The sequence below is a fragment of the Rhinoderma darwinii genome, unplaced genomic scaffold (genome assembly GCF_050947455.1).
Source record: "Rhinoderma darwinii isolate aRhiDar2 unplaced genomic scaffold, aRhiDar2.hap1 Scaffold_572, whole genome shotgun sequence".
Lineage (NCBI taxonomy): Eukaryota > Metazoa > Chordata > Amphibia > Anura > Rhinodermatidae > Rhinoderma > Rhinoderma darwinii.
In genome coordinates this window covers 1-15,134 of record NW_027464125.1, presented here as the reverse complement: position 1 = coordinate 15,134, position 15,134 = coordinate 1, and the positions used below count along the sequence as shown (strand labels likewise).

Sequence of the window (15,134 nt, the reverse complement as noted above, 5' to 3'; positions counted from 1 at the left end):
CTAGTGTACACAGGTAGGTCCATTGTGGCGGGCAGGCGAGCGGGCGGGCTGCTTTATTGGCTGTTTGCTGTTCCCCTACTCCACTCCACTATTTGACTGTTGTGCTGCATCAATCAATCAATCAATCAATCAATCAATCAATCAATCAATCAATCAATCAGTGGCTGGCTCAGGTGCAGCTCTTTAACTTACCTAAAAGGGAGGGCGGAGAGAAGACAAGGAAGGTGAATGAGGTGTTCCAATGTGAAATGCCGGAAACACAGAAACACAGACGACACACAACAAGAGGTGGCAATCTATTCATTAATTGCATTTAATCAATGAGCTCATTATCACTCATGCATTGTCCAACAGGTGTTGAAATAATGGGATTAAAAGGGGAGATCCCTTCAGAAAGACAGAAACAATAGCAAAGACAAAAAACACTTTTGGAATCTGCTTTTAGTCAACACATAAGGAAAGGGTGCACCGGTCCTGGAAATACTGCAATACCAGGTCAATGCGTGGAGTGGACAGAGCAAGCTCTATTTCCATCTCCCTGTTCTAAAAATCCATTTAATATATGGTCCCCAGATAGGGGACGTATCAGATATTAAACTGATAAGAACAGATACTACACTTGATCTTAGCCAAAAGGCCGAGAAGCGATAACCCGAACGGGCCGCGCGTTGCCCGAGCCTGCCCGATACTGCTGTTCAGCCCTTGCAGCGATTCAGCCTACTTCTAGGCAATTCCATGGGGCCCTGCAGGCTCACACACTCACAGCTACACGGGAGGTGAATAAAGGCCGGAGAGGAAGCCAGACAGGATTTGCTTCTTTTGCTTGCACCACAATGCAGTGCTGAAAGAGGAGGAATCTACATAAAAACGCCTTCCTGGCAACGCCCAAATGCCCTGCTGCCATGCAGATAAACACTGGCAGCGGCAGCAAGTGCATGCCCACAGCCACCCCTTGTTCCTTCACACCTTGTATCAGCTGTAATCCAGTCCAGTCCAGTGCTGCCTGCTGAGCAGCACTGACCAACACTGCCTGGGCCCAGGCTTTTATCTCTGAGGCCCCATTATGATGTCAGAAAGCTGGCTCTGGAATCCTGAGGGCTCCACTATGACACGTGCAAAGTTCCGTCTGAACTTTATATAAGACGGTGAGGCTCAGTCAGTCACTCAGTGTTGCCTGAGAGGGCAACACTGCAACAGCCGGCCGCCAGGCTGTCTTTTTTTTGCACAGCTAGTTGCCTCCAGGAGGCCACAAGAGGGAGACAAGGGACTGCAAAATGGAAAATAGGCATCCACCAACTTTACAGACAACTTCTCCTTGCTCCTACAACCTCCATCCTTGCACAGTTTGTTATTCTTCTAGGTAACATAGTAACAAATCCAAATTGCTGCTCTCTTTGTAGGCAAGCAAGGCTTTGTTGCAACTGCAATTCTTACTTCTTCTTGAAATGTAGGGACGACAGTACATTCCATCACATCCATCTAGTGTACACAGGTAGGTCCATTGTGGCGGGCAGGCGAGCGGGCGGGCTGCTTTATTGGCTGTTTGCTGTTCCCCTACTCCACTCCACTATTTGACTGTTGTGCTGCATCAATCAATCAATCAATCAATCAATCAATCAATCAATCAATCAATCAATCAATCAATCAATCAGTGGCTGGCTCAGGTGCAGCTCTTTAACTTACCTAAAAGGGAGGGCGGAGAGAAGACAAGGAAGGTGAATGAGGTGTTCCAATGTGAAATGCCGGAAACACAGAAACACAGACGACACACAACAAGAGGTGGCAATCTATTCATTAATTGCATTTAATCAATGAGCTCATTATCACTCATGCATTGTCCAACAGGTGTTGAAATAATGGGATTAAAAGGGGAGATCCCTTCAGAAAGACAGAAACAATAGCAAAGACAAAAAACACTTTTGGAATCTGCTTTTAGTCAACACATAAGGAAAGGGTGCACCGGTCCTGGAAATACTGCAATACCAGGTCAATGCGTGGAGTGGACAGAGCAAGCTCTATTTCCATCTCCCTGTTCTAAAAATCCATTTAATATATGGTCCCCAGATAGGGGACGTATCAGATATTAAACTGATAAGAACAGATACTACACTTGATCTTAGCCAAAAGGCCGAGAAGCGATAACCCGAACGGGCCGCGCGTTGCCCGAGCCTGCCCGATACTGCTGTTCAGCCCTTGCAGCGATTCAGCCTACTTCTAGGCAATTCCATGGGGCCCTGCAGGCTCACACACTCACAGCTACACGGGAGGTGAATAAAGGCCGGAGAGGAAGCCAGACAGGATTTGCTTCTTTTGCTTGCACCACAATGCAGTCTGAAAGAGGAGGAATCTACATAAAAACGCCTTCCTGGCAACGCCCAAATGCCCTGCTGCCATGCAGATAAACACTGGCAGCGGCAGCAAGTGCATGCCCACAGCCACCCCTTGTTCCTTCACACCTTGTATCAGCTGTAATCCAGTCCAGTCCAGTGCTGCCTGCTGAGCAGCACTGACCAACACTGCCTGGGCCCAGGCTTTTATCTCTGAGGCCCCATTATGATGTCAGAAAGCTGGCTCTGGAATCCTGAGGGCTCCACTATGACACGTGCAAAGTTCCGTCTGAACTTTATATAAGACGGTGAGGCTCAGTCAGTCACTCAGTGTTGCCTGAGAGGGCAACACTGCAACAGCCGGCCGCCAGGCTGTCTTTTTTTTGCACAGCTAGTTGCCTCCAGGAGGCCACAAGAGGGAGACAAGGGACTGCAAAATGGAAAATAGGCATCCACCAACTTTACAGACAACTTCTCCTTGCTCCTACAACCTCCATCCTTGCACAGTTTGTTATTCTTCTAGGTAACATAGTAACAAATCCAAATTGCTGCTCTCTTTGTAGGCAAGCAAGGCTTTGTTGCAACTGCAATTCTTACTTCTTCTTGAAATGTAGGGACGACAGTACATTCCATCACATCCATCTAGTGTACACAGGTAGGTCCATTGTGGCGGGCAGGCGAGCGGGCGGGCTGCTTTATTGGCTGTTTGCTGTTCCCCTACTCCACTCCACTATTTGACTGTTGTGCTGCATCAATCAATCAATCAATCAATCAATCAATCAATCAATCAATCAATCAATCAATCAATCAATCAATCAATCAATCAGTGGCTGGCTCAGGTGCAGCTCTTTAACTTACCTAAAAGGGAGGGCGGAGAGAAGACAAGGAAGGTGAATGAGGTGTTCCAATGTGAAATGCCGGAAACACAGAAACACAGACGACACACAACAAGAGGTGGCAATCTATTCATTAATTGCATTTAATCAATGAGCTCATTATCACTCATGCATTGTCCAACAGGTGTTGAAATAATGGGATTAAAAGGGGAGATCCCTTCAGAAAGACAGAAACAATAGCAAAGACAAAAAACACTTTTGGAATCTGCTTTTAGTCAACACATAAGGAAAGGGTGCACCGGTCCTGGAAATACTGCAATACCAGGTCAATGCGTGGAGTGGACAGAGCAAGCTCTATTTCCATCTCCCTGTTCTAAAAATCCATTTAATATATGGTCCCCAGATAGGGGACGTATCAGATATTAAACTGATAAGAACAGATACTACACTTGATCTTAGCCAAAAGGCCGAGAAGCGATAACCCGAACGGGCCGCGCGTTGCCCGAGCCTGCCCGATACTGCTGTTCAGCCCTTGCAGCGATTCAGCCTACTTCTAGGCAATTCCATGGGGCCCTGCAGGCTCACACACTCACAGCTACACGGGAGGTGAATAAAGGCCGGAGAGGAAGCCAGACAGGATTTGCTTCTTTTGCTTGCACCACAATGCAGTGCTGAAAGAGGAGGAATCTACATAAAAACGCCTTCCTGGCAACGCCCAAATGCCCTGCTGCCATGCAGATAAACACTGGCAGCGGCAGCAAGTGCATGCCCACAGCCACCCCTTGTTCCTTCACACCTTGTATCAGCTGTAATCCAGTCCAGTCCAGTGCTGCCTGCTGAGCAGCACTGACCAACACTGCCTGGGCCCAGGCTTTTATCTCTGAGGCCCCATTATGATGTCAGAAAGCTGGCTCTGGAATCCTGAGGGCTCCACTATGACACGTGCAAAGTTCCGTCTGAACTTTATATAAGACGGTGAGGCTCAGTCAGTCACTCAGTGTTGCCTGAGAGGGCAACACTGCAACAGCCGGCCGCCAGGCTGTCTTTTTTTTGCACAGCTAGTTGCCTCCAGGAGGCCACAAGAGGGAGACAAGGGACTGCAAAATGGAAAATAGGCATCCACCAACTTTACAGACAACTTCTCCTTGCTCCTACAACCTCCATCCTTGCACAGTTTGTTATTCTTCTAGGTAACATAGTAACAAATCCAAATTGCTGCTCTCTTTGTAGGCAAGCAAGGCTTTGTTGCAACTGCAATTCTTACTTCTTCTTGAAATGTAGGGACGACAGTACATTCCATCACATCCATCTAGTGTACACAGGTAGGTCCATTGTGGCGGGCAGGCGAGCGGGCGGGCTGCTTTATTGGCTGTTTGCTGTTCCCCTACTCCACTCCACTATTTGACTGTTGTGCTGCAATCAATCAATCAATCAATCAATCAATCAATCAATCAATCAATCAGTGGCTGGCTCAGGTGCAGCTCTTTAACTTACCTAAAAGGGAGGGCGGAGAGAAGACAAGGAAGGTGAATGAGGTGTTCCAATGTGAAATGCCGGAAACACAGAAACACAGACGACACACAACAAGAGGTGGCAATCTATTCATTAATTGCATTTAATCAATGAGCTCATTATCACTCATGCATTGTCCAACAGGTGTTGAAATAATGGGATTAAAAGGGGAGATCCCTTCAGAAAGACAGAAACAATAGCAAAGACAAAAAACACTTTTGGAATCTGCTTTTAGTCAACACATAAGGAAAGGGTGCACCGGTCCTGGAAATACTGCAATACCAGGTCAATGCGTGGAGTGGACAGAGCAAGCTCTATTTCCATCTCCCTGTTCTAAAAATCCATTTAATATATGGTCCCCAGATAGGGGACGTATCAGATATTAAACTGATAAGAACAGATACTACACTTGATCTTAGCCAAAAGGCCGAGAAGCGATAACCCGAACGGGCCGCGCGTTGCCCGAGCCTGCCCGATACTGCTGTTCAGCCCTTGCAGCGATTCAGCCTACTTCTAGGCAATTCCATGGGGCCCTGCAGGCTCACACACTCACAGCTACACGGGAGGTGAATAAAGGCCGGAGAGGAAGCCAGACAGGATTTGCTTCTTTTGCTTGCACCACAATGCAGTGCTGAAAGAGGAGGAATCTACATAAAAACGCCTTCCTGGCAACGCCCAAATGCCCTGCTGCCATGCAGATAAACACTGGCAGCGGCAGCAAGTGCATGCCCACAGCCACCCCTTGTTCCTTCACACCTTGTATCAGCTGTAATCCAGTCCAGTCCAGTGCTGCCTGCTAAGCAGCACTGACCAACACTGCCTGGGCCCAGGCTTTTATCTCTGAGGCCCCATTATGATGTCAGAAAGCTGGCTCTGGAATCCTGAGGGCTCCACTATGACACGTGCAAAGTTCCGTCTGAACTTTATATAAGACGGTGAGGCTCAGTCAGTCACTCAGTGTTGCCTGAGAGGGCAACACTGCAACAGCCGGCCGCCAGGCTGTCTTTTTTTTGCACAGCTAGTTGCCTCCAGGAGGCCACAAGAGGGAGACAAGGGACTGCAAAATGGAAAATAGGCATCCACCAACTTTACAGACAACTTCTCCTTGCTCCTACAACCTCCATCCTTGCACAGTTTGTTATTCTTCTAGGTAACATAGTAACAAATCCAAATTGCTGCTCTCTTTGTAGGCAAGCAAGGCTTTGTTGCAACTGCAATTCTTACTTCTTCTTGAAATGTAGGGACGACAGTACATTCCATCACATCCATCTAGTGTACACAGGTAGGTCCATTGTGGCGGGCAGGCGAGCGGGCGGGCTGCTTTATTGGCTGTTTGCTGTTCCCCTACTCCACTCCACTATTTGACTGTTGTGCTGCATCAATCAATCAATCAATCAATCAATCAATCAATCAATCAATCAATCAATCAATCAATCAATCAATCAATCAGTGGCTGGCTCAGGTGCAGCTCTTTAACTTACCTAAAAGGGAGGGCGGAGAGAAGACAAGGAAGGTGAATGAGGTGTTCCAATGTGAAATGCCGGAAACACAGAAACACAGACGACACACAACAAGAGGTGGCAATCTATTCATTAATTGCATTTAATCAATGAGCTCATTATCACTCATGCATTGTCCAACAGGTGTTGAAATAATGGGATTAAAAGGGGAGATCCCTTCAGAAAGACAGAAACAATAGCAAAGACAAAAAACACTTTTGGAATCTGCTTTTAGTCAACACATAAGGAAAGGGTGCACCGGTCCTGGAAATACTGCAATACCAGGTCAATGCGTGGAGTGGACAGAGCAAGCTCTATTTCCATCTCCCTGTTCTAAAAATCCATTTAATATATGGTCCCCAGATAGGGGACGTATCAGATATTAAACTGATAAGAACAGATACTACACTTGATCTTAGCCAAAAGGCCGAGAAGCGATAACCCGAACGGGCCGCGCGTTGCCCGAGCCTGCCCGATACTGCTGTTCAGCCCTTGCAGCGATTCAGCCTACTTCTAGGAAATTCCATGGGGCCCTGCAGGCTCACACACTCACAGCTACACGGGAGGTGAATAAAGGCCGGAGAGGAAGCCAGACAGGATTTGCTTCTTTTGCTTGCACCACAATGCAGTGCTGAAAGAGGAGGAATCTACATAAAAACGCCTTCCTGGCAACGCCCAAATGCCCTGCTGCCATGCAGATAAACACTGGCAGCGGCAGCAAGTGCATGCCCACAGCCACCCCTTGTTCCTTCACACCTTGTATCAGCTGTAATCCAGTCCAGTCCAGTGCTGCCTGCTGAGCAGCACTGACCAACACTGCCTTGGCCCAGGCTTTTATCTCTGAGGCCCCATTATGATGTCAGAAAGCTGGCTCTGGAATCCTGAGGGCTCCACTATGACACGTGCAAAGTTCCGTCTGAACTTTATATAAGACGGTGAGGCTCAGTCAGTCACTCAGTGTTGCCTGAGAGGGCAACACTGCAACAGCCGGCCGCCAGGCTGTCTTTTTTTTTGCACAGCTAGTTGCCTCCAGGAGGCCACAAGAGGGAGACAAGGGACTGCAAAATGGAAAATAGGCATCCACCAACTTTACAGACAACTTCTCCTTGCTCCTACAACCTCCATCCTTGCACAGTTTGTTATTCTTCTAGGTAACATAGTAACAAATCCAAATTGCTGCTCTCTTTGTAGGCAAGCAAGGCTTTGTTGCAACTGCAATTCTTACTTCTTCTTGAAATGTAGGGACGACAGTACATTCCATCACATCCATCTAGTGTACACAGGTAGGTCCATTGTGGCGGGCAGGCGAGCGGGCGGGCTGCTTTATTGGCTGTTTGCTGTTCCCCTACTCCACTCCACTATTTGACTGTTGTGCTGCATCAATCAATCAATCAATCAATCAATCAATCAATCAATCAATCAATCAATCAATCAGTGGCTGGCTCAGGTGCAGCTCTTTAACTTACCTAAAAGGGAGGGCGGAGAGAAGACAAGGAAGGTGAATGAGGTGTTCCAATGTGAAATGCCGGAAACACAGAAACACAGACGACACACAACAAGAGGTGGCAATCTATTCATTAATTGCATTTAATCAATGAGCTCATTATCACTCATGCATTGTCCAACAGGTGTTGAAATAATGGGATTAAAAGGGGAGATCCCTTCAGAAAGACAGAAACAATAGCAAAGACAAAAAACACTTTTGGAATCTGCTTTTAGTCAACACATAAGGAAAGGGTGCACCGGTCCTGGAAATACTGCAATACCAGGTCAATGCGTGGAGTGGACAGAGCAAGCTCTATTTCCATCTCCCTGTTCTAAAAATCCATTTAATATATGGTCCCCAGATAGGGGACGTATCAGATATTAAACTGATAAGAACAGATACTACACTTGATCTTAGCCAAAAGGCCGAGAAGCGATAACCCGAACGGGCCGCGCGTTGCCCGAGCCTGCCCGATACTGCTGTTCAGCCCTTGCAGCGATTCAGCCTACTTCTAGGCAATTCCATGGGGCCCTGCAGGCTCACACACTCACAGCTACACGGGAGGTGAATAAAGGCCGGAGAGGAAGCCAGACAGGATTTGCTTCTTTTGCTTGCACCACAATGCAGTGCTGAAAGAGGAGGAATCTACATAAAAACGCCTTCCTGGCAACGCCCAAATGCCCTGCTGCCATGCAGATAAACACTGGCAGCGGCAGCAAGTGCATGCCCACAGCCACCCCTTGTTCCTTCACACCTTGTATCAGCTGTAATCCAGTCCAGTCCAGTGCTGCCTGCTGAGCAGCACTGACCAACACTGCCTGGGCCCAGGCTTTTATCTCTGAGGCCCCATTATGATGTCAGAAAGCTGGCTCTGGAATCCTGAGGGCTCCACTATGACACGTGCAAAGTTCCGTCTGAACTTTATATAAGACGGTGAGGCTCAGTCAGTCACTCAGTGTTGCCTGAGAGGGCAACACTGCAACAGCCGGCCGCCAGGCTGTCTTTTTTTTGCACAGCTAGTTGCCTCCAGGAGGCCACAAGAGGGAGACAAGGGACTGCAAAATGGAAAATAGGCATCCACCAACTTTACAGACAACTTCTCCTTGCTCCTACAACCTCCATCCTTGCACAGTTTGTTATTCTTCTAGGTAACATAGTAACAAATCCAAATTGCTGCTCTCTTTGTAGGCAAGCAAGGCTTTGTTGCAACTGCAATTCTTACTTCTTCTTGAAATGTAGGGACGACAGTACATTCCATCACATCCATCTAGTGTACACAGGTAGGTCCATTGTGGCGGGCAGGCGAGCGGGCGGGCTGCTTTATTGGCTGTTTGCTGTTCCCCTACTCCACTCCACTATTTGACTGTTGTGCTGCATCAATCAATCAATCAATCAATCAATCAATCAATCAATCAATCAATCAGTGGCTGGCTCAGGTGCAGCTCTTTAACTTACCTAAAAGGGAGGGCGGAGAGAAGACAAGGAAGGTGAATGAGGTGTTCCAATGTGAAATGCCGGAAACACAGAAACACAGACGACACACAACAAGAGGTGGCAATCTATTCATTAATTGCATTTAATCAATGAGCTCATTATCACTCATGCATTGTCCAACAGGTGTTGAAATAATGGGATTAAAAGGGGAGATCCCTTCAGAAAGACAGAAACAATAGCAAAGACAAAAAACACTTTTGGAATCTGCTTTTAGTCAACACATAAGGAAAGGGTGCACCGGTCCTGGAAATACTGCAATACCAGGTCAATGCGTGGAGTGGACAGAGCAAGCTCTATTTCCATCTCCCTGTTCTAAAAATCCATTTAATATATGGTCCCCAGATAGGGGACGTATCAGATATTAAACTGATAAGAACAGATACTACACTTGATCTTAGCCAAAAGGCCGAGAAGCGATAACCCGAACGGGCCGCGCGTTGCCCGAGCCTGCCCGATACTGCTGTTCAGCCCTTGCAGCGATTCAGCCTACTTCTAGGCAATTCCATGGGGCCCTGCAGGCTCACACACTCACAGCTACACGGGAGGTGAATAAAGGCCGGAGAGGAAGCCAGACAGGATTTGCTTCTTTTGCTTGCACCACAATGCAGTGCTGAAAGAGGAGGAATCTACATAAAAACGCCTTCCTGGCAACGCCCAAATGCCCTGCTGCCATGCAGATAAACACTGGCAGCGGCAGCAAGTGCATGCCCACAGCCACCCCTTGTTCCTTCACACCTTGTATCAGCTGTAATCCAGTCCAGTCCAGTGCTGCCTGCTGAGCAGCACTGACCAACACTGCCTGGGCCCAGGCTTTTATCTCTGAGGCCCCATTATGATGTCAGAAAGCTGGCTCTGGAATCCTGAGGGCTCCACTATGACACGTGCAAAGTTCCGTCTGAACTTTATATAAGACGGTGAGGCTCAGTCAGTCACTCAGTGTTGCCTGAGAGGGCAACACTGCAACAGCCGGCCGCCAGGCTGTCTTTTTTTTGCACAGCTAGTTGCCTCCAGGAGGCCACAAGAGGGAGACAAGGGACTGCAAAATGGAAAATAGGCATCCACCAACTTTACAGACAACTTCTCCTTGCTCCTACAACCTCCATCCTTGCACAGTTTGTTATTCTTCTAGGTAACATAGTAACAAATCCAAATTGCTGCTCTCTTTGTAGGCAAGCAAGGCTTTGTTGCAACTGCAATTCTTACTTCTTCTTGAAATGTAGGGACGACAGTACATTCCATCACATCCATCTAGTGTACACAGGTAGGTCCATTGTGGCGGGCAGGCGAGCGGGCGGGCTGCTTTATTGGCTGTTTGCTGTTCCCCTACTCCACTCCACTATTTGACTGTTGTGCTGCATCAATCAATCAATCAATCAATCAATCAATCAATCAAGTGGCTGGCTCAGGTGCAGCTCTTTAACTTACCTAAAAGGGAGGGCGGAGAGAAGACAAGGAAGGTGAATGAGGTGTTCCAATGTGAAATGCCGGAAACACAGAAACACAGACGACACACAACAAGAGGTGGCAATCTATTCATTAATTGCATTTAATCAATGAGCTCATTATCACTCATGCATTGTCCAACAGGTGTTGAAATAATGGGATTAAAAGGGGAGATCCCTTCAGAAAGACAGAAACAATAGCAAAGACAAAAAACACTTTTGGAATCTGCTTTTAGTCAACACATAAGGAAAGGGTGCACCGGTCCTGGAAATACTGCAATACCAGGTCAATGCGTGGAGTGGACAGAGCAAGCTCTATTTCCATCTCCCTGTTCTAAAAATCCATTTAATATATGGTCCCCAGATAGGGGACGTATCAGATATTAAACTGATAAGAACAGATACTACACTTGATCTTAGCCAAAAGGCCGAGAAGCGATAACCCGAACGGGCCGCGCGTTGCCCGAGCCTGCCCGATACTGCTGTTCAGCCCTTGCAGCGATTCAGCCTACTTCTAGGCAATTCCATGGGGCCCTGCAGGCTCACACACTCACAGCTACACGGGAGGTGAATAAAGGCCGGAGAGGAAGCCAGACAGGATTTGCTTCTTTTGCTTGCACCACAATGCAGTGCTGAAAGAGGAGGAATCTACATAAAAACGCCTTCCTGGCAACGCCCAAATGCCCTGCTGCCATGCAGATAAACACTGGCAGCGGCAGCAAGTGCATGCCCACAGCCACCCCTTGTTCCTTCACACCTTGTATCAGCTGTAATCCAGTCCAGTCCAGTGCTGCCTGCTGAGCAGCACTGACCAACACTGCCTGGGCCCAGGCTTTTATCTCTGAGGCCCCATTATGATGTCAGAAAGCTGGCTCTGGAATCCTGAGGGCTCCACTATGACACGTGCAAAGTTCCGTCTGAACTTTATATAAGACGGTGAGGCTCAGTCAGTCACTCAGTGTTGCCTGAGAGGGCAACACTGCAACAGCCGGCCGCCAGGCTGTCTTTTTTTTGCACAGCTAGTTGCCTCCAGGAGGCCACAAGAGGGAGACAAGGGACTGCAAAATGGAAAATAGGCATCCACCAACTTTACAGACAACTTCTCCTTGCTCCTACAACCTCCATCCTTGCACAGTTTGTTATTCTTCTAGGTAACATAGTAACAAATCCAAATTGCTGCTCTCTTTGTAGGCAAGCAAGGCTTTGTTGCAACTGCAATTCTTACTTCTTCTTGAAATGTAGGGACGACAGTACATTCCATCACATCCATCTAGTGTACACAGGTAGGTCCATTGTGGCGGGCAGGCGAGCGGGCGGGCTGCTTTATTGGCTGTTTGCTGTTCCCCTACTCCACTCCACTATTTGACTGTTGTGCTGCATCAATCAATCAATCAATCAATCAATCAATCAATCAATCAATCAATCAATCAATCAGTGGCTGGCTCAGGTGCAGCTCTTTAACTTACCTAAAAGGGAGGGCGGAGAGAAGACAAGGAAGGTGAATGAGGTGTTCCAATGTGAAATGCCGGAAACACAGAAACACAGACGACACACAACAAGAGGTGGCAATCTATTCATTAATTGCATTTAATCAATGAGCTCATTATCACTCATGCATTGTCCAACAGGTGTTGAAATAATGGGATTAAAAGGGGAGATCCCTTCAGAAAGACAGAAACAATAGCAAAGACAAAAAACACTTTTGGAATCTGCTTTTAGTCAACACATAAGGAAAGGGTGCACCGGTCCTGGAAATACTGCAATACCAGGTCAATGCGTGGAGTGGACAGAGCAAGCTCTATTTCCATCTCCCTGTTCTAAAAATCCATTTAATATATGGTCCCCAGATAGGGGACGTATCAGATATTAAACTGATAAGAACAGATACTACACTTGATCTTAGCCAAAAGGCCGAGAAGCGATAACCCGAACGGGCCGCGCGTTGCCCGAGCCTGCCCGATACTGCTGTTCAGCCCTTGCAGCGATTCAGCCTACTTCTAGGCAATTCCATGGGGCCCTGCAGGCTCACACACTCACAGCTACACGGGAGGTGAATAAAGGCCGGAGAGGAAGCCAGACAGGATTTGCTTCTTTTGCTTGCTCCACAATGCAGTGCTGAAAGAGGAGGAATCTACATAAAAACGCCTTCCTGGCAACGCCCAAATGCCCTGCTGCCATGCAGATAAACACTGGCAGCGGCAGCAAGTGCATGCCCACAGCCACCCCTTGTTCCTTCACACCTTGTATCAGCTGTAATCCAGTCCAGTCCAGTGCTGCCTGCTGAGCAGCACTGACCAACACTGCCTGGGCCCAGGCTTTTATCTCTGAGGCCCCATTATGATGTCAGAAAGCTGGCTCTGGAATCCTGAGGGCTCCACTATGACACGTGCAAAGTTCCGTCTGAACTTTATATAAGACGGTGAGGCTCAGTCAGTCACTCAGTGTTGCCTGAGAGGGCAACACTGCAACAGCCGGCCGCCAGGCTGTCTTTTTTTTGCACAGCTAGTTGCCTCCAGGAGGCCACAAGAGGGAGACAAGGGACTGCAAAATGGAAAATAGGCATCCACCAACTTTACAGACAACTTCTCCTTGCTCCTACAACCTCCATCCTTGCACAGTTTGTTATTCTTCTAGGTAACATAGTAACAAATCCAAATTGCTGCTCTCTTTGTAGGCAAGCAAGGCTTTGTTGCAACTGCAATTCTTACTTCTTCTTGAAATGTAGGGACGACAGTACATTCCATCACATCCATCTAGTGTACACAGGTAGGTCCATTGTGGCGGGCAGGCGAGCGGGCGGGCTGCTTTATTGGCTGTTTGCTGTTCCCCTACTCCACTCCACTATTTGACTGTTGTGCTGCATCAATCAATCAATCAATCAATCAATCAATCAATCAATCAATCAATCAATCAGTGGCTGGCTCAGGTGCAGCTCTTTAACTTACCTAAAAGGGAGGGCGGAGAGAAGACAAGGAAGGTGAATGAGGTGTTCCAATGTGAAATGCCGGAAACACAGAAACACAGACGACACACAACAAGAGGTGGCAATCTATTCATTAATTGCATTTAATCAATGAGCTCATTATCACTCATGCATTGTCCAACAGGTGTTGAAATAATGGGATTAAAAGGGGAGATCCCTTCAGAAAGACAGAAACAATAGCAAAGACAAAAAACACTTTTGGAATCTGCTTTTAGTCAACACATAAGGAAAGGGTGCACCGGTCCTGGAAATACTGCAATACCAGGTCAATGCGTGGAGTGGACAGAGCAAGCTCTATTTCCATCTCCCTGTTCTAAAAATCCATTTAATATATGGTCCCCAGATAGGGGACGTATCAGATATTAAACTGATAAGAACAGATACTACACTTGATCTTAGCCAAAAGGCCGAGAAGCGATAACCCGAACGGGCCGCGCGTTGCCCGAGCCTGCCCGATACTGCTGTTCAGCCCTTGCAGCGATTCAGCCTACTTCTAGGCAATTCCATGGGGCCCTGCAGGCTCACACACTCACAGCTACACGGGAGGTGAATAAAGGCCGGAGAGGAAGCCAGACAGGATTTGCTTCTTTTGCTTGCACCACAATGCAGTGCTGAAAGAGGAGGAATCTACATAAAAACGCCTTCCTGGCAACGCCCAAATGCCCTGCTGCCATGCAGATAAACACTGGCAGCGGCAGCAAGTGCATGCCCACAGCCACCCCTTGTTCCTTCACACCTTGTATCAGCTGTAATCCAGTCCAGTCCAGTGCTGCCTGCTGAGCAGCACTGACCAACACTGCCTGGGCCCAGGCTTTTATCTCTGAGGCCCCATTATGATGTCAGAAAGCTGGCTCTGGAATCCTGAGGGCTCCACTATGACACGTGCAAAGTTCCGTCTGAACTTTATATAAGACGGTGAGGCTCAGTCAGTCACTCAGTGTTGCCTGAGAGGGCAACACTGCAACAGCCGGCCGCCAGGCTGTCTTTTTTTTGCACAGCTAGTTGCCTCCAGGAGGCCACAAGAGGGAGACAAGGGACTGCAAAATGGAAAATAGGCATCCACCAACTTTACAGACAACTTCTCCTTGCTCCTACAACCTCCATCCTTGCACAGTTTGTTATTCTTCTAGGTAACATAGTAACAAATCCAAATTGCTGCTCTCTTTGTAGGCAAGCAAGGCTTTGTTGCAACTGCAATTCTTACTTCTTCTTGAAATGTAGGGACGACAGTACATTCCATCACATCCATCTAGTGTACACAGGTAGGTCCATTGTGGCGGGCAGGCGAGCGGGCGGGCTGCTTTATTGGCTGTTTGCTGTTCCCCTACTCCACTCCACTATTTGACTGTTGTGCTGCATCAATCAATCAATCAATCAATCAATCAATCAATCAATCAATCAATCAATCAATCAATCAATCAGTGGCTGGCTCAGGTGCAGCTCTTTAACTTACCTAAAAGGGAGGGCGGAGAGAAGACAAGGAAGGTGAATGAGGTGTTCCAATGTGAAATGCCGGAAACACAGAAACACAGACGACACACAACAAGAGGTGGCA

General features: G+C 47.7%; 10 non-coding genes across 10 annotated transcripts; all 10 read right to left on the bottom strand.

Annotated features, from left to right (window-relative positions):
* Positions 1-458: 458 nt before the first annotated feature.
* LOC142724146 (U2 spliceosomal RNA) lies at positions 459-649 on the bottom strand. Its single transcript, XR_012875988.1, has one exon. It is a non-coding gene; the product is annotated as a U2 spliceosomal RNA (small nuclear RNA).
* A 1,300-nt stretch (positions 650-1,949) lies between these two features.
* On the bottom strand, positions 1,950-2,140 carry LOC142724145 (U2 spliceosomal RNA). Its single transcript, XR_012875987.1, has one exon. It is a non-coding gene; the product is annotated as a U2 spliceosomal RNA (small nuclear RNA).
* A 1,311-nt stretch (positions 2,141-3,451) lies between these two features.
* Positions 3,452-3,642, bottom strand: LOC142724144 (U2 spliceosomal RNA). The gene has a single exon (XR_012875986.1). It is a non-coding gene; the product is annotated as a U2 spliceosomal RNA (small nuclear RNA).
* A 1,281-nt stretch (positions 3,643-4,923) lies between these two features.
* LOC142724143 (U2 spliceosomal RNA) lies at positions 4,924-5,114 on the bottom strand. The gene has a single exon (XR_012875985.1). It is a non-coding gene; the product is annotated as a U2 spliceosomal RNA (small nuclear RNA).
* A 1,308-nt stretch (positions 5,115-6,422) lies between these two features.
* On the bottom strand, positions 6,423-6,613 carry LOC142724136 (U2 spliceosomal RNA). The gene has a single exon (XR_012875980.1). It is a non-coding gene; the product is annotated as a U2 spliceosomal RNA (small nuclear RNA).
* A 1,293-nt stretch (positions 6,614-7,906) lies between these two features.
* On the bottom strand, positions 7,907-8,097 carry LOC142724124 (U2 spliceosomal RNA). The gene has a single exon (XR_012875969.1). It is a non-coding gene; the product is annotated as a U2 spliceosomal RNA (small nuclear RNA).
* Positions 8,098-9,381: 1,284 nt separating this feature from the next.
* LOC142724112 (U2 spliceosomal RNA) lies at positions 9,382-9,572 on the bottom strand. Its single transcript, XR_012875958.1, has one exon. It is a non-coding gene; the product is annotated as a U2 spliceosomal RNA (small nuclear RNA).
* A 1,273-nt stretch (positions 9,573-10,845) lies between these two features.
* Positions 10,846-11,036, bottom strand: LOC142724100 (U2 spliceosomal RNA). The gene has a single exon (XR_012875947.1). It is a non-coding gene; the product is annotated as a U2 spliceosomal RNA (small nuclear RNA).
* A 1,292-nt stretch (positions 11,037-12,328) lies between these two features.
* Positions 12,329-12,519, bottom strand: LOC142724088 (U2 spliceosomal RNA). Its single transcript, XR_012875936.1, has one exon. It is a non-coding gene; the product is annotated as a U2 spliceosomal RNA (small nuclear RNA).
* Positions 12,520-13,807: 1,288 nt separating this feature from the next.
* On the bottom strand, positions 13,808-13,998 carry LOC142724186 (U2 spliceosomal RNA). Its single transcript, XR_012876023.1, has one exon. It is a non-coding gene; the product is annotated as a U2 spliceosomal RNA (small nuclear RNA).
* Positions 13,999-15,134: the final 1,136 nt, after the last annotated feature.